The sequence below is a fragment of the Eublepharis macularius genome, chromosome 2 (assembly GCF_028583425.1).
Source record: "Eublepharis macularius isolate TG4126 chromosome 2, MPM_Emac_v1.0, whole genome shotgun sequence".
Taxonomy (NCBI): Eukaryota; Metazoa; Chordata; class Lepidosauria; order Squamata; family Eublepharidae; genus Eublepharis; species Eublepharis macularius.
In genome coordinates, this window is record NC_072791.1 from 109,890,542 (window position 1) to 109,917,670 (window position 27,129).

The window sequence follows — 27,129 nt, forward strand, 5'->3', positions numbered from 1 at the left end:
TCCAAAGCAACAGTTCTTTGGAGGCCCAGATCATGTCAATTCTTGATAGTGTAAAATGTCTTGCAGAATAATATGTATATTGTCTACTCTTGGGGTACTGCCTCCTCTATACATCCTCTAAACTTTCCTGTTTCGTGATTGCAAAAAATGACTTTGGTAATAATCCTCTTTTCTTTTGTGTAGTCTTAGATTTCTTGTCCTCCTCCAAGTTTGTAACTCCGTTAAAATCGCCTGCCAATATTATTTGATCATAAGACAATTCATCTAACTGTTTTTGTAAGTCCATAAAAAAATTTTCTTTTGCACCATTAGGCGCATAAATTCCAATCACCAATGTCTTTTTTGAATTCCAAATTATTTCCACCGCCAAATATTGAGCTTCTGCATCACTTAACACCACTTTAGGCTGTAGTTCCTCCTTTATATACAGCACAACACCCCTCTTTTTCTGTTTGGAGGCAGCTACAAACTCTTTTCCCAGCTTTGCCATTTTCAAATATTTTACATCTTGCTTTCTGATATGTGTCTCTTGTAGGCATACAATTTTACATTTCTGTTTTACAAGCCAGTGGAAAATAACCTTACGTTTACAGGGTGAGTTTAGTCCATTTACATTCCAAGATAGAACTTTACACTCCATGATCAAGCCTTTGTGGGTTTTGGTAAGTCCTTTTCATTTTTACTAATAAAATCCTCCATTTCCTGACCAGATCTGATGCTCTTTCTTGCTCCGCCAAATTCAAATGTCAGTCCCTCTGGTATTTCCCATCGGTATTTTACTTTCATTTCTTTTAACATCTGAACTAGCTCCCTGTATTTCTTTCTTTCCAACAACACCAATCTGGGCAGTTCCTTCATGATTCTTACCGCCTTTCCATCAACTTCTAGTGGATCCTGAAACTGTTTGGTCACAATTAATTCCCTTGTATTTCTTGTCATAAATTGCACAATCATGTCCCTTGGTAGCTTCCTCTGAGACGCAAATTTTGAGTTGATTCTGTACACTACATCTAGGAGAGCTGCAATTTCCTCTTCCTCCTTCCCCAGGTACTCTGCCAAAATTTCTGTAATCTGCTCTCGGGCGGTCTTTTCCTCTGTTTCCGGGATCGAACGAAATCTTAGTTGTTTTTCCATTTGTTTACTTTCCGCGATGGTCACTCTCGCTTTCAATCCTCTCATCTCTGTCTTCTGCAAATCCATCGTATTTTCTACTACCTTAACTCTCTGCTGCGTGTCTGATACGTCTTTTACAAGTTCTGCCATTTCCGATTTAAGTGTCTCTTTAAAGTCTCTAAAATCTTTTGCCATCTCCTGTATCATACCTTTGAGCTCTTTATTGCCTTCTGTAACTTCAGAAACTTTTTTGTCAAGATTCTCCATCGCAGCTTGCCACTCCTTCTTTGACATCGTGGGGCTAGATTTACCATGCTCCCACGAGTCTGCCCTTTTCCTTAAATCCGTGGCGCTGATTTATTGCTTCCAATTGCTTTAAAAAGTCCCAATTTGCTCGGTTTTTGTTAAAAGTTATTTTGCTCAGTCCAAAATGTCAGGCGTTTTTTCTCTATGGTTTTAACTTGAAGCAAACGCCCTTACATTCTTCCAAGATGTCCTACTTCCTGGTTCATTGAAGCCAAAACTTTGCCCTTCTCCGAAATGGCGAACTTCCACTTCTGGTATTAACACAGACCGCCTCTTGCCAATCTCTTTATGGTCCTGACGTACTTCCTGTTACTTTAATGTTTGCAGCAATTCTCGCGATATTCAAGCTTTCCCACAGTCCAGTATCTCTTCCCACCACAGGTATGTAAACAATATCCGATTTTCCACCTTAACTATAGTTTAAAATGTCACTTTTTAAATTTTCCCTTTCCGGAATCTTCCCCTTCACTTAATCAATCTGTCGCAGTTTTTAAATCCAGTTTTAAACTTTATTGCTTGCTTAAATCTGTCCCGATTTGAGAGATAGCAATCTTTACCTTCTTAAACGTCTTTTCTTGGGTTGTAATCGTTGCTTCTTTTAATCAAACGAATCCGTTTCCCTTACTGCTTATCGAAGCTTGGGCATGTAGGTCTTATGCCAGTAAAGTTGACTCCTAAGCCGCTGCAGAGATCTTAGCAAACCTGTCTTCGGGTGGGACCTCAAGGGTGGGAGAGAGCTCATTGCTTAGAGCCCCCCCCCCCCGAGATCAACGAGCCCTCAGGTACAGTGCGTACTTGCCTGTTCTCCGCCTGAGAACAGGGGGCCGCAGGCAATCTGTGCCCCTCCAGTCTCCACAAACAGCGGCACAGACAGCTCAGCTCTTAGAGCTGCTTTAGACCTCCATGGATCCCGAACTGGAAGTCCCCCTTACTGTTTGTTTCAACAGGGACAGTACCAGCTTGGAACTGACCTGTTTGATTTTTTTCATTTTCATGAGGTTTCAGTCCACTGTATGTGCCAGCCAAAATTAATCTTTTCTGGGGTCCATTGTTGTGTGAGTTTTCATGTGCTTGAGGAGAAACACATTGGATTCATGTGGTTTTAGATGATGTAGTTTTTGGTTAAGTGCAAATAGAGTCTTATTTCCTCAACTCCCCCCTCTTGAAAAGAACAGTGTGTGTGTGTGTGCATTTGCACTGAACAGCTGCCCAACATTTGCCTTGATGCCTGTTTTCCTCAAGCATTCCTTGGGGTCCATAAATATGGAACCTTGCTGTTGCACGCTCTTGAACTCAGTGGCTTGATAGTTTAGAGGGAAGACTATGTTCTGTGTGGTATTGGTGGCATTATGTGCAAAAACAGCTGCCCCAGAGCCTCATTTCCCCACTCCCCTTGAAAAGAACAGCTAACTTGGAGCTGATTAGTCAGGGTCTGACAGGACTGCTATGGAGCCATGGGGAGGCTGGCTCTTCCTCTCTTTTCTTCATGTTTGCCTGGGACACTTGTGGAACAGACAGTAAGAGAAAGACTCTGCCCCCCCAACACACAATTGTTTTCTATTTGTGAAAGTGTGCTGGGAAGAAAGCATGGACAGACAAAACCACTCCTGTCTCTGCATGCACACATGGAAGCCCTTTTCCCTTCCCTAAAACCATTTTAAAGATGAGCACAGTCACACCTTAAATTCAAGGACAATTGGAGTTTCCCCCAATCTCACAGGAGTTTAGCACAAGTGTGATCAGACACATACAGTGTTAATGTGTCTCTGTGAAGGCTCTGAGTTATGATTTACTGTGATTGTTTGCAGTGTACGTAGAAAAATAGGGCTTTTTCTGTTACTTATCATACTAAGTATACAAATATAACAGAAGAAACAAAAACAAATTTAATTTGTTGAAACAAAAATGAAAATATTATATATCCCTAGCATGAAAATATATAATACATTCTACTTAAGCCATATACTGGGTTCCTCTTCAGTTTTTGTGACACAGGAATGGTTATACCCATTCTGCCTCCCCCATGACCCCACTCTAAATTGTGGTTGCATGAAGTTTTATTTGGGTATTAAAAGATGCTGAGAGGATCTATTTCATCATTTTATAAAATTACAGGCCTTACTGGTTTTAAAATGTCAAAAATGCAAACATAGAGCATTTGTAAGCATGAAGACAATACTAGCTTCCTGGTCCTGAATCAATTTCTTGAATTACCAATAAATGCAAAGAATTGTGTCTTCTTCAGCCTTCTCTTAACCATCTAATACCAAGTCTATTTTCATTATCTCAATTCAGAATCTTTGCATGTACCAGCACGGCCTTGGAAAGGACAGCTCTCACTGTCATGTATGCCTGCCTGCAGTACATGCCATGTGTATGTTATGGGCAACCTATTAATCTTCTGACACTATGGAGAGTTCTGAGTACCTTTCAGTGCCTGTTATTTAGAAGTTCAGTGTGTTATCTCTCCTTTGAAGTTAAACACTTTCACTTCTGTAGCCAATGGCCTTGAGGCCAGATGCAGCTAGTCTGAATTGTATCTTCCCTGAGAACAGGGTTGATTTCATACCCAATGTATTATTGTTGATTATCGTAGTCTAAATTCTGATACTTTTTGTCTCTGGCATTCGTGCCAGAATTTCAATGGGCTACTAACCTGGAGGCAGAACATTAACCAATAACTAACCATGCTTTCCCTCAATACGTCACTTCTGCCAATTTCACTGTCTGAGCACCTTGAACCTGATAGATCCCTAATAAAAGTTACTTCAACCAAAGCACCTGTGTGATTGATGTGGAGAACTTGGGGATTTACTTGCCAAGGACTGAGACTCACTCACCCTTCCACCAAGGGAATAAGTGTATATATGTAAGCCTGTAGAATCCGGACAGACAAATTGGGTTGAGAGGCAGTGACTGGTCCAAGGTTATCTGGCAAGCTACAGGCTGAATGAAAGTTGAACCTGTGTTTCACTAGTATAGACTGGCAAATCTCTATTAGTTTTTTAATGCTCGATCAGAGGCAAACATGGACTCCACTTAAGGAACTAGAGAAAACTGTTAATTTGCTCCCTTTCATTCCCACATAGTTTCCAAAGTCTAAACCAGGCTTCCTTGGCATTCTGTTTTCGAAGAAGAAAAGCAAAACCATGTGAAGATGAAAAGTAAAAGCCATTCTTGTAGCCCTAGCCTAAATTGGGACTGGATGCAATTGTAACTGAGTTTTTAGAAGACTCTGGAAAGATGCAGTTTCAGGTCTCTAAGCACCTTCTATGTTTTTACACTAACACTATTTGACACTAATACGTTTTGACGTTAACTAGTATAACACATTGATTTTCATTATGAAGATTTCTGAAGAATTATGAAGAAATAAATTGCTTTGAAGTCTTCTCATCATTCTTATGATACTTATTTTGATAGCTGAAGATATAGAACTGAAATACGTGTTTATTGTAGATCAGATCAGAAGTTTATAAAAGAATATTCATAGCAAAGAATGTATGTGGAATGGAGGGGATATATTTCAGTGGCTTTGCTAATATGAAGGAAGTTCTGGATTTGATCTTTGTTGTTTCCAGTTCTCAGGTGCCAGAACTGGACCACTGCTGTAGAGAGCATCAAACGTTAGCTCTGGAACCTGACAAATGGAAGTTCTGGAAGAGAAGGGCCATTGACAGCTTCTTATATTATCATTATGTATATGTAGATATAGTTCTGCATATCTTTGTAAGCAGAAGTGTTTTGCTTTTGCAGTTTATGTGACTGTAGGAGGGTGTCATGACCACAGACAAAATATATAAAAAGCAGAACAAACATCTGCAGGCAGCATGTGTGTGGGTTTGATATAATAATAAGCAATATGAGACACTGAAAATAATGCAAAAAAACAAGATTCAGTTTAACATATATAATAATAGATTGGGTGGGTATGTAAAATGGACTAAGAGAATTTTGATACCTTTACCCTTTAAGAGTATTTTGTTCAAGAGAGTATGTATGTGTGACCTAATTCTTAAATCAGAGCAAAGCAGAGGCAAATATCTCAGGAGCCCCACATGGTGTGAATATATCTATTGGTGGTATATGTTTTTTCACTGAAAACAGTCCAGATACAATGTTGAAGCAACATCAAGAGGACTCAAAAAAGAGGGGAGGAAAGAAGTGATAATAACTCTTAGTCCTACAAGGGTTATTTGTCAACTGTTTTGTAAGCAGAGGGTCTGCTTGGCATGTGTCCAACCTCTGAGGTAAAATCAGTGGCTTTTTTCTATGGTAGTACCTCATCTGCGGATTAGGATTTCCCTGGCTGCCCTCAGTTCATGTATTATGCAGACACCAGATGATGATCCCTTATCTTTTAGTAATAGGCAATAACAAGCAGGAGACTCACAAGGAATCATGAAGAAGAGGAATCCCATTTTTACTGGTGTCTCATATGCTTGTTCCTCTTCTTCCACCATTGTTTCTTCAACCCTCATATGCTCTGGCCAGCTGCTCTTCTCTCCAAATTACTAGCTCCCATTTTGCTTCTTCTCATTCCTTTTAAAAACTTTCTTTCTTCCCTTCCACCTAACTTTACTGTTCCATTCCACCCCCACCCTCGCTCCCTGTTTCCCCCCCCTTCCAATTGTGCCTTTCTTTCCATTTTCCTTACAGGCCCCACAGCCTTTCCTGGCCCCCCCCCTCCAATCCTATACTCCTGTTGAAGGCTACATATATTAGTGCCATTTTGGGCTGTGTCATTTAAACATATTTTCCCCTCACAATGACATACTTTGATTTTGTACTTGGGGGGGCGGTAAACACCCCTTTTTCATATTTTTATACAAATCTGGATTTGTCTTTTTACATTATATCTTGTTGCTATTCTTTTACAAAGAAATTCTAAGTAGGTCTACTCAGAGGCAAGTCCCATTGTATTCAATGGGGCTTATGCCCAGATAAGTACAATTAGGATTGAAGCCCTATTCTATAGGCCATCGAAAGAAACTTGTTATCAGGTTGCATATAGTCATTTTAAACAAATAAAAAGAAGTATCCATTGGTTTCAGTAAAGCATGAACCAGCATCATGATGCAAAAAGATATCTGGATTCCAATCAGCAACCGTATGAGCTGCACAAGGATTATTCTTCTTGAATCTGGGAGAAAGTTTAAAAAACATTTGCCCTTAAAGAGTTAAAATTACTCAAAACACAATGCGAATATTTTATGCTCTCCAGAATGTTGAGAAAATACAGACCAAATAAAAAGCAAAACATTTTTTCTGAGAATTTAAAACTCTAACAAACTTGAAATAAGCTACTCTTTCACTTGTTAATGCAGCCTTGAAAATCATTCTGTGTCAAGCCATTTTACATTCTCAGTTGCTCACCCTGAGGTGAATTGGCTTACTTTCAAATTTACTACAGTAGTTTGGATCCCACCCACTACTGTGTACAAAGGTGCAGTGTGACCACATGGTATTTCTTTCCATTTCTGCTGCCTGTCTGTAGGCAAACAGAAAACGGAGTTGGCTGAATAAGCAGAAGGATATCTTTAGATTCAGCTACACACAAGCTAATGCTCAGTGGCTCCATAAATTAAATGGAAGAATTTTTTGCTGTGGATACACTCATGTTTTCTGCATGAAGCATAAAAAGTGTGAATGGCAAGTGTATGTCCTTACAAACCTATGTCAGGCAGCTAAGTTTGAATCTGAGTTTTAATTGCCTGAACATCAGTGTTTGAGGATGAACAGCTGTCACTGCTGTGGGATACACCAGTGTACCCAAGTATGAAACTGCTCTGGGCAGAAATAAATCCATGAGTGAATTTAGGAGCTGTAGACCTCTGAAAAGTCAATGGTTAAAGTCACATGGTTTCTGTGTGAGGAATGGGAAACTGAAAAAAAAGTGGAGAGACAAAAAAGAATTGGGAAAAATTTAGGACAGTCAATATTGTATGTGTCACCCTTTCAGAGATTTTTTCAGGTGTTACTTTCAAAACAGAATTAGCCACATTTAGCTTCAGGTCCCAGGATAATTCTAAAAGGACATTTTGTTCAATTGTTGTTTGTTGTTTGCTTTTCAGCCCAATTGGAAGAAACAGGCAGACACAAGGCTTGGGTACTAATAGACCACTTTTATTTAAAAACAACATAAACTCTAACATGGCAAGAGCCTAACTAGTGGTACAGGTCAGGCCCTGGGGTCACCCCTGGACCTCTGCCCTGACTAGTCTGGGTGAGCCTTGCTGCCTTGGGTGTGAGCCATCCATGCATGTGGTTGGGACCTGGCCAGTCAGACAAAGTGGTCCCCCCCTTAAAGTTCCAACTGCCCAAGCTGTGAAGCCTGGGGGAGGACTGGCTTGTCCAGGGGTTCCTCACCAAACAGTCTGTCCTCACAACTGGGCCATGAAGTAGCCAGCCACTCCTGACAGACCCCAATTCCCCACCAATGGGGATATGCCAAGGGTGCTCACTGGCCCATTGACTTTCCCCAAACTCTATCCTGCCAATGCCAAGGCCAAGCCTCTGCTTAGACCTTTGCACCCCACAAGTAGAGATGGGCACGATCGGCATTACAATAGAAAAAATACCCACGATAATGGCAATCGGGACCCGGCGGATCGGTTCCATTCACAGCGACCAATCCAGTGTTCGGGGGGGGGGGCTTCATCGGGGCTTGATCAGGGCCATCAGGATCTGATCAGAGATCCAGACATTCAGGCACCAGTAATCTATTCCCGGGGAAATGGAGCCAGGGGAATGCCTAAGCTGTGTTTGCCCTCCTTCTGTCGCCCTGGAAACCCGAATGGAAGCCCAGCTTTCCTTGATCAGCAGGGCTTCCTTCCAACCACGGAGCAGCCAGCAACACACTCACCAGTTGGGAGAAGAGACCCAGGGGAGGGAGGGGGAAGGGGGTGTTCTGTAGCCATGGGCACTCCAATCTCATCCCTGCAAAACCCTGATAGGCAGCTCTGACAGCCAAACACAGTCATCCTGCCCCCCCCCCATCCTTATCTGTCTTGTTTGTCAAAACAGGGTAAACCAGGGGTCAAAAAACTTTGTGTCTCAGTACTTGTTGCTTGAGCTAGGGAGAGAAACGGGCAGCATGCAGTCTGGAAAGCACACGGAGGTTTCATACTGCAGCTTGAGGTTAACTTTTTAGCAAAAGAAATTTAAGGCAAGAAACTTGATAATATTTCCCCTAGGAAGAAAAAGCAAACAGTGGTGAGTGAAAAGGTGGCTTCCTGAGAAAAATATAAGCAAAGTGATTGGGAGAGGAAGGGGTTAAGAGAGAGATAAAACAAAAAACCCTGGCTTTGAGAGCAGCTATCAGCTGAAGCTGTTTTGCACTCCTCTCTGAGTTCATTCAGTGCGTTGAAAGAGTTAACACTGAAAAGAGATCTAGAGGGCTCAGAGGAGCTGAGCGGGAGTGTTTGCATGCGCCTGGCGGCCGCCACCACCCACCTTCCCACATAGCTGGGAATAGCAGAGCACCCTGCTTTGGTCTCCCCGATCCCCGATCCCCGGATCGGAAATGGGAGATGATCGGTGTGGATCGGTGATTTGGGGTTGTCGTCGGCGCGGATCCACAATCAGCTTGATCATTAATTTTTTTTGGATCGTGCCCACCTCTACCCACAAGTGGCCTGAGCCAACTGGAGCCTGTTGTTGCCCTATACCACTAGGTGGACCTCATCACCTCAGGAGAGGTCAGCCAAATTTGACCATTGGTTAGGATGGGGCTAGTATATACCTGTTCTATCCCCCCTAACTTCTATAGGGCTCTCTTGGCCTCACGCCTAGCCTATTCAATGCCTTTGAATACCTTGCTTCTTGTACTCACCACGGGGAAGTGTTGTGGATCAAAAGCTAAGCACATCAGGCGACCACTTGCCACACCCTGAAAGACTATATGAGCCTGTAATGGCAGGACCATGCCCTTGCAAGCCAAGTCATTACCACCAGGGTGAATGGCCAGAATGTGAGGCGGAGGATCGCACCTCCCCTCAAAGCCACTAGGCCACTTCATGTTCAGGTACTGCAAGTCTGTGTGAGCCTGTTATGGAAGGGGCCATGCCCAACAGCCAAGGACATTACCATGCGGTGAATGACCAACGTGAGTTGGAGGACTACACTTCCACATGTGCCATCTGGCCACTACTTGCCTGTTTGTTGCAACTCTGTGTGAGCCTGTTACAGAAAAGGCCCTGGCCAGCAAGCCAATGACGTTACTACATGGTGAATGACAAATGTGAGGTGGAGGACTGTACCTCCCCTCAAGCTTTCAGGCCACTACTTGCCTGTGTGTTGTAAATCTGTGTGAGCCTGTATCGAAGGACCATGCCCTGTGAGCCAAGGTTTTTACTGCCCAGGTAAAGGACCAGAATGTGAGACAGAGGGCTGCACCTCCCCTCAAACAACCAGGCTACTACTTGCCTATGCATTGCAAACCAGTATGACCCAGTATGAAGGGGCAAGGCCAGACTGTCAAGGTCATTACATCCCAGGTGAATAACCTCCCTCCTTGTAGAAATTCTAAGTGTGCAGTCCTAAGCAGAGTTACATCTTTTTAGTCCTTTTAAATCAATATTCTTAAAGCATTTAACTCTGTTTAGGATTGAATTTTTGTGAAATGGTAAAGACAGAAATGTGAATAGTTAAATTGCTAAAGCCCTTAACATGAATACTACCTTATGGGATTATTATTATTATTTTTTAAATTTTAAACTTTATTAACAAGAAGTCATAACAACATCAACTGTAAGAGGATATATCATATAACAATACACAAAATGATTTTTACATTACAACTGCAACATAAGAAGAGGTTTCCAATATATATACCGCAGGTGACATACTTTGCCTAGTCTGTGAACATACAGAAAGTGATATTTGTTGGGTTATATCACATGGGCAAGATAACATAACTACTCCAGTACCACAATGGCTTCTTGACCACTCACACTTCTGGGTTTATGAGTGCTCGAAAGGGCAGCTTAGATGATAGGAACTCATTTTTAGCTAGATGGTCCAAGAAAGGGAACCACTTGGCAGCAGTCAGAGGGTTTCAAGGGGTTTGTAGAAAGTTGCAATCTGTCAGATATTCTTTCCATTATAAGGTGGTCCCACACCATCCTGTACCACATGTGTAAATCCGGGGGGGCAGGTGATTTCCATTTGATTGCTATCGCATTCTTGGCAGCATTCAGGAACGTGCGAATTAGGTCCCTCCGTTGGCAAGGTACAGGAGAGTCAGTCCAGACATCCAAAAAGATCAATTCAGGGCTAGCAGGGATAGCGTGAGAGGTGATGATTTTGATTTCTTTGAAAACTAAGCGCCAAAATCCTTGAATGGATTGGCATCCCCACCATACGTGTATAAACGTTCCCTGCTCACCACACCCTTTCCAGCAGAGAGGGGACCTTTTGGGGTCTATCCTTGCTAGCTGCTGTGGGGTGAGATACCACCTGTGAAGGATTTTGTAATTTTGTAGTTTGGTATTAATGACCGGGGTGCTTAATAGTTTGGAAGTCCAAACCCGTTCCCAGTCAGACTGCGAGATGTCAACGCCGCAATCTAGTTGCCATTTATCTTTCAGTGTCTCAGTCTGTTTAGTATGGGAGTTAATCAGCATGTTATAGATTTTAGACAGAAGCCCTTTGCGGGAGAGAGAATCGTGTTCAAGAATCTGTTCAAATTCCGTCATAGGTTTGGATAGGACTTGTCCTATTTCCAGGTGTCTCAAAAAGTAGGTTAACTGAAAGTAGAGGTACCACGGAACCTCCCCACCGAGTTTGCAGGCTAGTTCTGTTCTAAGATGCCAGTTTTAGATGTTATATCTGTCAGCCTCTTGTTCCTAAGGCTCTCCCAGGTTGATGAGATTGCACTATTATGTTGAGGCGGTGCCCCGTCATGCGAGGTCATTAGTGAGAATCTAGAGATTTTAGGGATCAGTTTGGACCTGTGCTTATCCCAGAGCTTCAGAAGGGCCATGAGGAAGATGTTTCCGCTCGATGAAGCAGAGCGGTGAGCAGTATTAGTCCAGAATAGTTTGCCAATCGTGTGGGTTTGATGTTGTGGATGCAGCACATCCATCCAGTCAAAGTGTGTGTTATGGTGCAAGATTTGAACTACGTCCGATAGCCTAGCTGCTGTATAGTACATGCCAACATCAGGGAAGTTAAATCCCCCCTTAGAGTGTTTGGTCCTCAGGATCTTAAAAGCTATTCTGGGACGCTTATGATCCCAAAGAAACCTATTGAGGGATGTCTGCCATTGGCCCAGTAAGTGATGGGGAATATTTATTGGGACTGTTCGGAAAAGGAATATTCGTTTTGGAAGGATGAAGGATTTAATCAAGTTATACCTCTCAAACCAAGATAACGTTTGTTTGTTCCATTTGAATAATACGCTCTTAATTTCTTTCATCAGCAGCTGGTGATTAAGTCGGAGCAGGTGGTCCGGGTTTTGGGGGATATTTACGCCTAGGTAATGTAAGTGAGATTGTGCCCATTGATATGGGTAGAGCCGTCTGATTTCGTTACTCAAAGGATCAGGCAAATTTATGGGGAGAAGACTTGACTTATTCTGGTTAACCTTTAGCCCTGAGATTAGTTCAAATTGGGCCAATTCTTTGTGGAGGTACTTCAGGGAGTCTAGAGGGTGAGAGATAAACAGCAAAATGTCATCGGCGAAGAGACACAATTTAAAGGTGTTGTCAGTGACCGTTATTCCATGGATTTGCACATTAGACCTTATAGCTTCAGCAAGGGGTTTGATCGCTAGAGCAAAAAGGATGGGAGACAACGGACAACCTTGTCGTGTGCCCCTGTAAAGGGTGAGTGAGCGGGAGGAGACACCATTGGTTTTAATTTTTGCATGGGGGCAGTCATATATGGCTTTAATTACATGTTGGAAATCAGAACCAAAATTCATGTGGGACAGGAGCTCTTGTAGGTAGGTGATTTCAAGAGAATCAAAAGCCTTCTCTACATCTAGGGATAGGAGCAGTAGTTGTTGATTGCAATGCTTGCTATAAGTTAGTATATTTAAAGCTTTATAAATGTTCTCCGAGATATCCCTGTTGGGGATGAAGCCTATTTGATCTTTACAAATATATTTCCCTATAAAAGAGTTCAGCCTTTTCGCTAGGATCGAGGTAAAGATTTTATAGTCTGTGTTTAGAAGAGATATTGGGCGGTAAGAGCTAGGGTTCGAAGGATCCTTGCCCTCCTTGGGAATTAATGTAATGTTAGCTTCTGACCATGTTCCAGGTAAGGTGCCTAACACAAAAATGTCATTGCAAGCCGAAAGCAAGGGCTGGTGCAGTGTTGCCGCAAATTTCTGATAAAATTCTGCCGGGAAGCCATCCGGCCCCGAGGCTTTATTGCGTTTCAAGCCCTTGATGGAGTCAAGGAGCTCAACACTGGAGATAGGACTGTCCATTATCATCTTGTGGGTCTCCGCTAATTGTTTAATATTTTTGTGCTTAGACAGATATAGTTTGATTTTCTCTTTGTCTGGCTTGGTTGAGGAGTATAACTTGGCGTAAAAGTCTCTAAACACTTTTACTATGTCGACAGGTCCAGTGAGCACCCGGTTATTGGAATCTTTGATAAGCCTGATATGCCTATTGATTTTTTTGTCTTTTACTTTCCATGCTAGGTATCGTAGGGATTTAGGGGAGTGGTACCAGTATTTTTGCTTTAAGTATAAAAGATTTTTCTGAATTTGCTGAGTTTCTAATGCCTCTAGGGTTTTACGTTCGTGTAGTAGCTGTTTATATACCTTTTTACTGCCATTCCTTTTGTGTAGACTTTCTAGGGTGTTAATTTTGTCAATCAGGGTCTGTTTCTGCTGTGTTTTAGCTTTGTATAGAGATGCCGAGAGCGCTATTAACCTCCCTCGCAACACTGCTTTAAGCGCGTCCCACACCGTTTGGGTTGAGGCTTGTCCTGTTCTGTTTTCTTCTAGATATTGTTTAATATATTGTTCTATTGTTTTAGTAGTGCTATCATTGAGTAAGAGGTTTTTATTAAAGGTCCAATACCTTTCCCTAGGATATTCAGAGGTTAGGTTTACCCTACAGTCCACCCAGGCATGATCCGAGTAATCTATGTTACCTATCTCAGAGTGGCTCACCCTATTATAAAGATCTGTTGATACAAGAATGTAATCGATCCTTGTGTATACATCATGTCGTGAGGAGTAATAGGTGTAATCCCTAAGCATTCTATTTTGCTCCCTCCAGGCATCAGTTAGATGGAAGCGATTGAGGAGCGTCAGCAGCTTTGAGGTTGAGGATGTAGCGTTAAGTACCTTTTTGGGATTGGCGTTAGTACAATTAAATGAGGATTTATCCAATTTATGGTTCTCTATCAAGTTGAGGTCCCCACCTATTATCACTGGTCCCTCTTGAAAGTTCTGTAATTTTTGCAGTGTTTCAGATAAGAAATCAAGCTGGCTTGCGTTAGGTGCGTATATTGAGGCCAGTGTGACCATCTGATCATCCAGTAGGCCTTTGATGAAAGGGTATCATCCCTTAGAGTCTTTTAGACTAGCCCTGTGTACAAACTGGCAATTTTTAGTTAACAGTATTGCCACTCCTCGGGCCTTTGAGGAGCCTTTCGCATAAAAATGCATTTTAATCCAGGGGGCCTTGAGCCCCTCATCGTGCAATGCATGGAGATGAGTTTCTTGAATCATAACCACATCAGCATTAAGTTTTGCTAATTTCGATAGGACCCGTCTCCTTTTTATAAGGTTGTTGAGCCCCCTTAAATTTTGGGTGACAACATGCAAACCTGATTGCGAGGTCATTGCTAAGCAATCAGGTACCCTGTGATTGAAGTGTGAGGTTCTTTAGGCCAAAGTGGTACTATCGGAGTGTTACAAGCAAATAAGGTGCTTCTGTTGCCAACCGTGCAGTACGGCGTTAAGGTAGTGCAGCTTAGCACAGGCAGGTAAGGTAGGCAAAATAAGAAGTTATCAACACTAGTGCCAAACACAGCCAAGTTCTACTAACTATTCAAATGTAGGGAGAAACTATTATACCTTAAATCCAATTATATAACATCAGAATCTGAGAAAACAGCAATAAATCGTTCGAGTTATCTATTAATACATCAAATAACTATCTTTAGATAGGCACGCTTCCAACCTGGTTATGAGATAGGAATCACACAATAATTCGCGGACAGCTGACTGCAAGATCGACCCCCCCAAAATAATAGGACCCTCCTCCCCCGTCTCTAAGTCACTCAGGATTGTGAAAGTCGATTTGAAATGGATAGTAAAGTAGTTGATGTAACCTAAAATTCTTACCCTGTATCTATATGTTAAGCGCTATATCTCTTACTGAACAAATGGTCTAACAGTTATGATTAATTAATGGAGGAATTTGCAAGCGGTACTGTAGGAGACTAAGTTGATACGAATACACATATATGTAGTGGCTTCAAGTATAATCAATAAGAGGTGGTCACTCAGAAATTAATTGTTGATAGCGCTTCTTACGTCCTCAAACAGTGCAAAAACAATAAGCTATTAATCAAACCCCCCAATTACAGACAACCCCCCTCCCTCTCCCCTCAATTAATTATGATATTTCAAGTTGATTAGAGATAAATATTAAAACAGTTGATGAGGTCCTGAGATTCAACCCCTATATCACTTTGTGAAGCCCTACCAATCCCTATTGGGTAGTCAATCACGTGGGGTATATTTGATCAATTGGAGAATTTATTGGCTTTCCTTTATATGGTAGAAATAAAATAAAAAATAAAAATTATTAACTATGTGATTATAGTTTTTACTATTTCCAGCAATATGAATCAATCCCCCCCAAACCAAGTACTGTTAAAAAGATTTCCCTTTACCCCTCCCTATTCTAGTTTGAAATATATTCAATGAATTAATTAATTAGCTAGTGTAACTAGCGCGTTTTGTGGGTTTATTACAGTTGGGAAGGTGGTGTTAATTAATTAGGGAAGGGAAGATCTCAACGTGGCTGAAAATCACAGTGGTCGCCCCCCTCACAGCTGACCTATCAATTAGAATCAAGTGGGCTATTTAAGTGGAGGGGCAAGCAAGGAGATCGCAAATAAAACTTCAGTAACAAAGTACTGGTTATCTCGTTGCTAGGCAGTCTTCAGAAGCTCAGCGAAGAGAACCCCTCTGAGCTTCGGCTACAGACCAACAGAAAGGACTGCCTGTAAAAAGGAGCTAAATAAAGCAAAAAGCCCCTCATTCAATCCCACCCCGCCCCCCCTCAAATGAAGTGGATAGTATTAGCTTTAAACATTCTACTTCATACAAACATGACAATCAGAACAGTCGTGGTTAGGCATCACGGGCAGCAATCTTGTTGGTCTTCTGTGGCGATAAAGGCATGCTGCGCTTCCTCCGTTGTGCGCCCGCTTCCATCTCCATGGCGATTTCAATGCCGAGCTCCTGCATGAAGTGACGTCCCTCTTCAGGTGTCGAAATGAAATGAATCTTGCCGTTGATATTAACACGGAGCGTAGAGAAGCGGGTCCAGCTGTAATCGACTTGGGCCGATCTGAAACCTTCTGTTACGCTTTTAAATTGTCGTCTTTTTTCAAGTATTTCAGAAGGGAGATCTGTGAAAACATTAACCCTTGCTCCTTTGTACGTTAGAAATCTTTTCATTCTGGCCATTTCCAGGATTTGTTTCCTTATTTTCCAATCAACGAACATCGCCACTAGGTCTCTCGGCCCCTTCCTCCTTTCATTATTTTTGGTGCCAATTCTGTACGCTTTAGAAATGGCGACGGTTGCTCCCTCCTGCATTTGTAGTTCACTTGCCAGCCAGTCAGAGAGAAAAGTAGAAAGGTCTACGTCTGTTGTAAAATCCTCCTCCAGTCCTCTGAACTTCAAATTAGAACTCCTCAGCTGAAATTCAATGTCCAGGATTTTGCTTTGGACTTTGCTGTTCTCAGACTGGAGGAGCCGAACATCGTCTTTTAAAGCTGCCGTTTGGGACAAGGTTTGGTCCGTCCTTTGAGCTACCGCATCTAGCACCAGCTTAACCTCATTTATTTGTTTAGATAGGGGCTCCATCATGATAGAGATCTGATCAGCAAAGCTCGCTTCGATCTCTTTTAGTAGCGTTTTCAGTGCAGGGTCATAGGGTACGGCCTGTAGCTTTCGTGCCTCAGCTGGGCTTCCCGCGGCCGCCATATTAGCCCTCCCTCCCTCCGTTTCCCCCTCAGCACTTTCAGCCTGAGAACTAGGGAAATACGTTTGTAAGTTCTTTACTGCCTTTATATTTTGCTTCTTGAAAGACTGATCCTGCTTACCCTTCATGTCAATTTCAGAAACGTGAAGTAGAATGTGTTGTTTTAGGGGTCTGGGGTGGAATCAAGACGGAGCTTCAGCACAACGCGTCCATCTCGTTCCGAGCCGATGCCACGCCCCCCGGATTATTATTTTTAATGGCCACTTCACTATAACTGCAGATTGATGAAGCACACCCAAAGACACTGGAAACCAAGTCTCAGAATACTATATCAAGTGAAGATCATTGTGTGGGTGCAGTCTACAGACTGCTGCAACAATTTGAGTTATACCACACAATACAAGAGAGAAGAGCATTGGGAACATTTTTATATTAATTTCTAAATGTATGGGTGTGTTCGTTTAATATAAATATTGTACATTTGACCACTGAGGAAGGCCTGAGGGTGTCTAGTCTGTCTTTGTGTTGGTCATTGGACTGTAGCACCATCTATACAGAGATAATATGGCACTCCCGGCTGGCGGCAACAGCTGCTATGGCTGGGGGCCGTCCATTGCCCCTCTGGAGGTTGAGGAGGCAGCCTCAGTGCTCTCCCCTGCAATTCAGGGACGCACGCAAAGGGCAGAGCTGGGCCGATCTTATTCGGCTGCTCCACCCTCGGGGCATCAGTGCACCTCGTGCTTGGCTAGAGATAAGACGCTCTACATTTCTCCACCAGCACGAGGAGTGGTGTGTGGCCTCCACCGGCATGAGGAGCAGCTGTAGCAGTGAGAGTCAGGCTTGCAGCAGAGTCCCGGGACACCAGCAGGATCTTGCCGTTCGGAGGAATTTTTCAGGCTTGTCAGTGTTGGGGGTGGGCAGGAGCTTCCTTTGCTGGCCCCACAGATGGCACAGCTTGCTGCACGAGAGAAGGAGCATTCTCAACAGTTATTGGGGCTGTTGCTTGACACATCTTGTTAGCAACTCCCCCCTTGCTTTTTGTCCCCTTCCAGCTGTCCCCTAGTGGCTCTTTAGGCTGGCCCCTCTGCCCTCCGGGTTTAGTCTGTGGAGTGCCTTAGGGAGTGGGCAGGAGTCTTTGGCCTGCTGTTTTTTGTTGGCTCAGATTGTTGCCACTCTGTTTTGCTGGAATGACAGCATAGTCTACTGGTTAGAGCAACAGGATTCCTGGGGAAGGGGTTGCTGGAACGCCTGTTTGGTTAGAGGTTAAGTGCAGCAGGACTCCTTGGAAGGGTTGCTGTTGTTTTAGCTAGTATGCCTCCAAAAAAAGGTTCTGCCCCCAACGGCAAACAACTGGCCAAGAGGCCTGCAAGGCTGACTCCTAGGCAAACCTCTGTGGCCTTGTCTTCCTCTGACAAGGACGATATAGGTCCCAGATGTCAGGACCTTTTGGACCGTATTGTGGCATTGGAGCGGGCCCGGAGTGTGCAAAATGCTAACCCTACGGCCAAACACGAATGGCCAGTCAGGGTGGCCTCTACCACTGCCTTCCTTAACAATATTGTGTCTCATATTTCTGCCCTTGAGGGTATGTCAGGCAGGGGAGGCCCCTCAGTGGCACCTGAAGGTGATGGAAAGGGCTCACAGACTCTGAATGAGACGGGCATGGCTGCGAATGATGTTAGCTGGGCAATGGAGTCTGGACAAGTGGCGGTGGCCGTACAGCCCCCGAAGAGGATGGTAAGTCAGCTTTGCCCTAGCAGGGGTGTGAGTGGCCATGAGGGCCCTGGGGCCAGGCCGCTGCCCCTGCACCCCCCAGCACACTTCACACTCCATACGCACAGGCGAGTGCATTGCAAGTGGTGGGTTCTAGTAGCTGGTCACAGTGGAGGCAGCCCGCCTTTATGGGTCAGCTGCCTGGGGTGACCGGCTGGTTGCCCATGCCATCTCAGTCGCATGTGGGTATGGGCTTAGTGGCCCCTTGGGGTTCATATTATGATTCCCCGGTACCTTTTAGGGCATTGCCCTTTGTGGATACTGCCATGCCTCTTGGGGACCATCTGATACCAGGGGAAAGATTCTTAAAGGGGAGTATGTGGATGTTTTCACCCTCCTTTTTAGAGAATTGGGGGGGAAAGGACAAGGAGAATCTGGAGGAGCATGATAAGGAGCGGCTGAAGTGCCGCAAGGTCGATAGGACCTGGGCAAACTGGTTGCCCAGCTTCCTTGTATATGCGGGTGTCATAGCCCATGCCCAGCCATGGAGGGTGGCTCCCCTGTTCCAGTATATGGATATCGTATACAGGGGGTATGCAGACTTCGCTGGTGCAGCTTGGCTACAATATGACGAAGAGTTCTGCATGTGGGCTGCTCTTAACCCTTCCTTGCCTTGGGACCAAATCCACCAGCAACTTTGGCTGCAAGTCATGTCCCCAGCTAGGCCCAACGCAGGGGATCACTCAGACAGCGGTCACCTGCTTCAGCAGACCTCCATGCCAGCTGGCACTCGCCCTCTTGGGGATCAGGCCACTGCCACTCATATGATATGCTGGGAGTTTGCGTCCCAAGGAGTTTGTTCCAGGGAACCCTGCAAGTTCTGTCATACGTGCCCAGTTTGCATGGGCCCCCATGCCTTTATGGCTTGTAAGCATTCTGGTCAGGGCAAGAGGTTTGGGCAGGATGGTTTAGGGTCTTCCCAGCAACCGGGTAGCAAGAGGCCCTCATCACAATGAGAAGTGGGCAAGTTTTGTTTAGTTGTTGCCTGGTTCTGGCTGTTGATGGTGTATAATTTTGTTCTCTTCTTCTCTAGGTACAGTCATTTGGGGGCCAGAAATGACTTAGGCGCGGATAAGTTTAAGGTTCAAGTGTTATTGTTGCGGGTCTAAGGCTCTGGAGCTTTTTCGCAGGGAAGGACCTGGGTAGGTATGTTCCAAGCTTCCCCGCCGGGTGTGCACAAGAAGCTTGGAGACAGTTTTTGTTTTGGGCCCTCAGCGTTGTGGCCCAGATCTGCACGTGGAACACCAATAGTCCCCCACATAATGAGAGAAGATGAGGGACTTTGTGAATCCTTGCCAATTTGTGACAACCCTGGGGGTGTGACTGAAGCCCAAGAGCCACATGTCACCCCTCCAGCAAAATTAATTCCTTCTCGGGAGGGAACAGCTCCTGAGAATGAAATGATCCCAGAGGAAGGGGAGAGGGAAAAGCAGCCTCAGCCCCATAGAGGAGATTTGGGAGTGAGGAGAAGGAAATTCACGAAGACTAGGGACACCCCTCCTCCTGCCCATTTGGAGTGTGCAAAAACAGACTCTGATGCTGAGAACGAGACACCTGTTCACTATACTTACAAGCAATTGCAATTTCACTTAAAACCAGCATACAAGCAGTTGCAAGTCTTGAGCTTTGGGAGTAAGGATAGGGAAAAGGTGGCTATGTTAACAAAGGATGGCAGATTGAGGATGTTCCCTCTCACCACCCAATACTTTGACTTCCCAACAACATTGCCTGTTTGACTGCATCCAAATTTGGTGGGGGAGCAACAGGGGGAAGCCACGTACATCCCTTGGTCTTTTATGGAATTGCACCACCTTAAAGTACGCCTCCCAGAGCCCTATTAAAACCTCGAAGGGTATCTTAAAGCACTGCAGGATTTAATAAAGTTTTATATGTTTCTGCCTGATGATTTGGAGACATTGGTAAAAATCACTACACTGCCACATGACTTTGTCCAACTACTGTACTATGCTAGAATGCCAAATCAGGGTAGAACGGTCTGGTCCCAAAACACTCCTGCAGCAATACAGCAAGTTTTCTCTAAGCAGGCTGCTTGGAGGAAGATTAGAGACATCAAACAGACAGACAGTGAGTCCCCAAGTGAATATTGGGCTAGACTTGAAGAAGCAGTTAAACAGTATTTAGCTCTTGTGCCACAGCATCATGATCAGGCAGCACCTAGCCCTCACCCAAATTCAGTCCCCAATAGCAGCCCCCTTGTAACTCCTCTGACACCAACTGGGACACAGCAGAAGGGAGCCTGGGACAAACATTACCCCTGTCCCCTAAGGATGGTGTTTTGGGGGGATCTTTTTGTCAAGCACCTACCTTAAAGAGCAAGGGAGTCCCTGTGTTAACAGAACCAATGGTCCCCTCTGATTCTATTGCCGTTTTGGTTGAAATTCCTGAGAATAGCACGTGGTTTTCTGTGGTTAACCTTGCCCAGGCTTCTCTCTCTGTTGACATTGCCATGGAGAGTCAGCCATTGTTTGCATTCCAATATGCTGGACTGACTTTGACCTGGACTCGATCTCCTCCAGAATATTGTGAAGGCATTGTACTTTTTTGTGAAACCCTTGCTGCAGACTTTCAGACCTTTCAGTCCACACTGATCAGCTGCTTTGATACCCTCCTCCTTGCAAGCCACAGCAAGGAAGCATGTTGTGTGGATACTTTGGCACTCCTCCTTTTTTTTTGCCAAAGAAACAGTACAAAGTGAAAAAGGAAAAATTACAGCTAGTTCAGGATTCCGTCCATTACTTGGGACATGTAATTTCAGCACAGGGACGACTTATTTCCCCAGAAAGAATAAAAGAAGTTTTAAATTGGCCTCATCCAAAAACCAAAAGAGAAATTAGAGCATTTTTGGGTGCAGCAGGATACTGCAGAGCATGGATTCCAAATTTTTCCTTTTTTGCAAAACCTCTTCATGCAGCAACTAAGGACGGAGCACCTGACCCAGTGCTCTGGACTACAGAAATGGGAAACAGTTGGCAACAATTAAAATTGGCTTTAGTTACACCCCCTGCATTGGGCTTTCCAAATGATGCAAAACTGTTGTCCCTTTACTGCTCAGAATGGGAAGGTACGGCAGTGGGAGTGTTAACACAAATGGTGGGCCCTCTGTCCCACCCACTCACATATTAAAGCAGAAAATTAGACCCAGTATCTGCAGGACTGCCCCCTTGCTTGAGAGCCGTGGCAGCAGCAGCTCTATTGGTAGAAAAGGTGCAAGATTTTACTTCAGGGCATGAGCTAAATGTGTTTGTCTAGAGCTAAATGTGCTTATCTAGAGCTCATCTCCCCCCTTCTGCAAGAAGCACAAAGTTTCTTGATTCCAAAAGGTTTGTTGAAAGACAATGCTCAGGATACAGTGTCCATATTCCAAGGATTAGAAAGGCCTTGGCTGAACGCAGGCTTTGTTGAGAATGACACATAAAACAAGAGTAACAGCTTAATCCATCCCATCGGTAATTTGCCCTCATCAGCTCCTCCCACGTCCACAGGTTGGACAGGTGGCGGTTGCGGTGCAGGAGGTATGCCTTGGGGACGCGGCTGAACTGGCGTGGGTCTCAGCAGCCTTGGTCTTGGTAGCGCTCCTGGAGCACCTGGACGCGGCTGAGGTGGTCCCGGTTGCGGTCTTGGCTGCAGCGGTGGCGCCGGCCCTTGAGGTTCAGGCACGGCTGCTGCAGGGATAACAGGCCCTGGACCCACAGGGGCCATTCCTCCAACGACAGGTGCTGAGGGCCCCCCACTGGAGGGATTCCTGGCGCTGGTCCTTGGGGCGCTACCCCCCCATGCACCATTTCCAGTGGGTGCGACACCTCCTAGTGGCGGTGGCAACGGGAATGGTGGGCCTTGTGCAGGCAGGGTGGCTGGTCTTGCGTTGCCCCTGGCTGTCACCAATTCAAGCAACTGATGTAGTCCCGCTGGGGCCTGGGCCCCGGCGCACCCCGCACCTTCCTCTCCCTGGACCAGCAACGCAATCAAATAGGTGGCTTGCGCTAAATCTGCTCGCATCGCCTCCATGTGCACTTCCAGGGCTTGGCAGTGGTTCTCCTCCTCTACTTTCAGGTCAGGCTCCGTCTCATCCTCTCCGGGCGGCTGGAGCAAGCTCTCCTCCCAAGCTCTCTGTTGGCGGTTGGCTCTCTCCACCACCTCCTCCGTGGCTTGGGCTCCTTGAACTTGGGCTTGGGGAACAGATGTAGCAGCTGCCCCCAAAGGGATTTGGTCTGACATCTCAGTTGTGCTAGCCACCCAAACCTTGGCAATTCCAGTCACTGCTAGAACTCCATACTGTAGCACTTGGGCCTGCCCCTGCAGGGCGGCCAAATGTCCCTGCCTTTCAGGAACCTCCACCTCACTCTCCCAAGTTCCGACCGAACCGACATCCACATAGTCCCAACTCATGGGCTCCGTGCGCGGTGTAGTCCAATCTGGGAGACTGCCCGTTTCTTCTGGGGGATTCACTTCCACCAGGCACTGCACCGCCTCATCCCAATGATACCACGGCCGAGTACTGGCCGTGGCTTCTCCGGTGGAGAGAGTGGACCTCCTGCCTGTTTCCCAAACCAGGCCTCCTGTTGCTCCTAGGTCCTCCAACACTGGAGCTAAATCCATCATAGAGCTGGAAAACATAGTGCCGGCATGTCTTTCCCTGGTATCCCGGGGGCACGGTCCCCACTGCCGGGGTATAGGTATGGATGTTAGGGGTAAATCCTCATCCAACGCTGGTATCCCGGGGCCGTGGGCCCCCCTGCTGGGGCATAGGCCCAGACATCTGAGGGATAATTCCTCGTCCCACACTGGTCCGGGGCCTGGCGCCTTCCCTGTTTGCTTGCGCCTGGTCGGTCCCACCATCAGGCTGTGTAAACAGCCCCTCACCCTCCATGCCTGGATCAGACGGGTCTGTCGGAGGTACTCCGGTATCCATCTCTCCCAGTTGAGGGGTCGGGGAAGTCAAAAGGGATTCTCCACAAAATGTCAGACTATTGAATCCCAGTTATCTAGAGCTCGTCTCCCCCCTTCTGCAAGAAGCACAAAGTTTCTTGTTTCAAAAAAGTTTATTGAAAGACAATGCTCAGGATACAGTGTCCATATTCCAAGGATTAGAAAGGCCTTGGCTGAACACAGGCTTTGTTGAGAATGACACATAAAACGAAAGTAACAACACTTCAAACACCCATTCCCAGCCTCCCCCCTTAGTCCTGTCTGGAAGGCCTGGGAAGGTGAGGACGTCAAGGTCTGCCAGAATGGGTTGATAGGAATTCTTCACTCCCATGGCTTGGGCAGCACCTGGGCCTAGAGGGAGAGAACTAAACAACTGCAGATTATAACACAAGAACATGGCGTAGCTCTGGCTTGAGAACTGACTAGCAAACTGACACTCTGACAATGCAGTTGCAACTCTGCTCTTACAGAAATCTACTCAACATCTCACCAATGAGCGCCTGACAAAATATGAGAAAATTCTTTTACTAAATCCAGCAATACATCTTCAAAGATGTGTGGGTCTAAATCCAGCTACCCTTCTTCCTCTACCTGAGGAGGAGAACTCTGGGAACAGTCATGACTGCCTGACTGAAATTGCAGCAGTAACTAATGTGTGCCCTGACATTCAGGACACCCCTTTGCCTGATCCAGACTTGTGTCTTTTTACAGATGGATCAGCCAAATGGGACAAATTTGGCCAATTAAAAGTGGGCTGTGCTATTGTAAATTAGGGGGAGGAGGTATTGGAACCAGCAGCCCTCCCATCACACTTCAGTGCACAAGCTACCGAATTGTTTGCCTTAACGAGAGCCTGTGAATTAGCAGAGAGACAATGAGTAACATTTACATGGACTCTCGTTATGCCTTTGGTGTCTGTTATGGGGTCGGACAAATTTGGAAGCATCAAGGGTTCCTAACGGCTGCAGGAACTCCAGTTGCAAATGGAAAATTCATAGATCATCTGCTCAAAGCCTTACAGCAACTGGTAGAACTTGCTGTAATTCACTGTGCAGCCCACACAGGAGCAGACACTTTTGAGAGCTATGGGAATGCTCAAGCAGACAGAGCAGCTAAATTTGCAGCCGACAATGATCCAGTCTTACAAATGGGAGTAAAGGCAGAACTGGGGATCCCTGATCCTTTTAGGGCACTTTCAGATGTGCAACAACAGGCGACTGCCTAAGAAAAAGAAGTTTGGCTTAAAGCCGGAGTGACACTTGTTGATTGGACACCTTTAACAGAACAAATTTAGGAAGTCCCTGATGGCAGACAAATTGCGCCCAGGGAAATGGCAAGGAGTTTTATCCACATAGTGCACTTAGTTTACCATGTGGAAACGGGGGATGTTTAGCAACACAAATTTTGAAAAATTGGTACGCTCCTGGAATTTATCTGGAAGTAAAAAGGAAAACCCAGTCCTGCCAAACCCACCAGAAAATAGTAGTGAAGCTAGAACGTACACAAAGTTCCTTGGTTCCAACATTTGTAAATTGATTTTAAGAGAGTTACCACCTTGTAAAAGGATTTTAATACTGTCTAATAGTAATAGACATGTTTGATACAGGTCTAAACTGGGTAGAAGCTTTACTTTTGGCCATGTTGCACCTGAGAATACACCTAATGCGAAACATGCCTCAACCCATATGAGATCCTGCTTGAGAGACCTTTTTCAGAACAACATGCTATAGATCTTCAGATTAAACTGCGTGCGTTTTTTAAGGACAGACCTACAGAGGCTTCTGGTTCAGTTCAAACATTATCTAAATGATTAAAGGGATGCTCACAATTTTATCCACCTATCAATGACCATCGGATTGACATTTATGAGTATATCATACTAAAAGAAATTGCAGACTTGGAAAGAGAACCAATTCGTGTGTGGCATAACTTCTCCTGCCAGGAGCGCGCAGTTTTGCATACTTTACAAAATGACGAGCATGGTAGTGTTTGTATGTGGGATGCACATTAAGGCCACTCAAGACTAGGATTTTAAAACATATATTTTGAATTAAAAACAACATTGTAGAGGTTCCTCTTATCCAGCATTTTCAGAGTTAGCAGCACTCGGAGACAGACTTTCGTGTAGCAATTCTTTGTGTTATACAGGGCAATAAACAGAGTGGTTTACTGCAGAAGGAAGCCTATTGGATCCATACGCTGAAAACTTTACAACCATTAGGGCTTAATAATGATTACTTTGAGTTGTTTCCTTTGATGTGTAATTTGAGTGTCCCTTTAAGACCAATTCAAGCTATTGGGGGTAGCTTAATATAAACGTTAGCTACTTATTGCAATGGCATGCTTTAGAAGATACAGCCGCCCTGCTAAAGAAGATACAGCTGCTCAGGTCCAGGAGTGAATAATTGTCACAGCGTTTAAGGGTCTACCACACAGGTTTGTTGTTGATATCTGCTGACAATTGTATACTATGATGAATTTGTATAAATTGAATGTCATGTAAAATTGCATATGGTATGGCATGTAAGATGTTTGTTTTGCAGTGCTTGGCCACGCCCCTGAGGAACATTCTACACGAAATCTGAGCTTTTTAGCCGGCCCCAGATTGGGCATGCAGCCGTGGATTTCCTTACCATGTGTGGACATAGCTGTGCATGAATGCTACTTTGTTTAAAGAAGACACAGGACACATTTCGATGTATTGTCGAAGGCTTTCACAGCCGGATACCTTTCTGGATACCTTGGTCATCCACAAAGCAAACTTTCAGTTAGGTCACAAGGTCTACAGGAAACCAACTCACACTGATCGGTACTTACACAAAAATTCCAATCACCACCCCCGACAGAAAAGAGGCATAATGAAAACATTAGTGGATTGTGCAAGACGGATATGTGAGCCACACTTTCTCAATGAGGAAATTAATCATCTAAACCACGCACTTCAGGCAAATGACTACTCCAGAAATGAAATCCGAAGAGCAATCAAACCCAGGATGAATCAAACAACCAAGGAAAAACAGTCTCCTACAGGAAAAGTGTTTTTGCCATATATCAAAGGAATTACTGATCAGATGGGAAAGCTTATGAAAAAGCATAACCTCCAAGCAGTATTCAGACCCACCCGAAAAATACAACAGATGCTATGATCAGCAAAAGACAGTAGAGACCCCCTCACCTCTGCAGGAGTATACCGTATACCCTGCAACTGTGGACAAGTTTACATCGGGACCACAAAGCGTAGCATCCAGACAAGAATAAAAGAACATGAAAGACACTGCAGACTTGGACAACCTGAAAAATCAGCAGTGGCTGAACATAGCCTAACTCAAACAGGGCACAGTATATTATTCCAGGACACCAAAATACTGGACAACACTTCCAACTACTTTGTCAGACTGCACAGAGAAGCCATTGAAATTCACAAGCATAAGCAAAACTTCAACAGGAAAGAAGAAACCTTAAGAATGAACAGAGCATGGTTTCCAGTTCTGAAAAACACCAGGCTAACAAAACACTCTATACCCGACAATATCCCTGCAGAGAAGATTAGCACATCAAGCACCAATCCATATGCAAAAGAACCTCCTCGGGATACAGTGAAGCCTCCCTCCATTAGCATTCCACACCCTGGGAAACTCTTACAGGATGACTCAGCTCAACCCCACCCCTCCTGAGTAGATACAAATGACCTGCCAACATCTTTTCCACACTGTGACACTGAGAGATCTCTGTCTTTTGGTGCTACACCTCTGAAGATGCCAGCCACAGCTGCTGGCGAAACGTCAGGAACTACAATGCC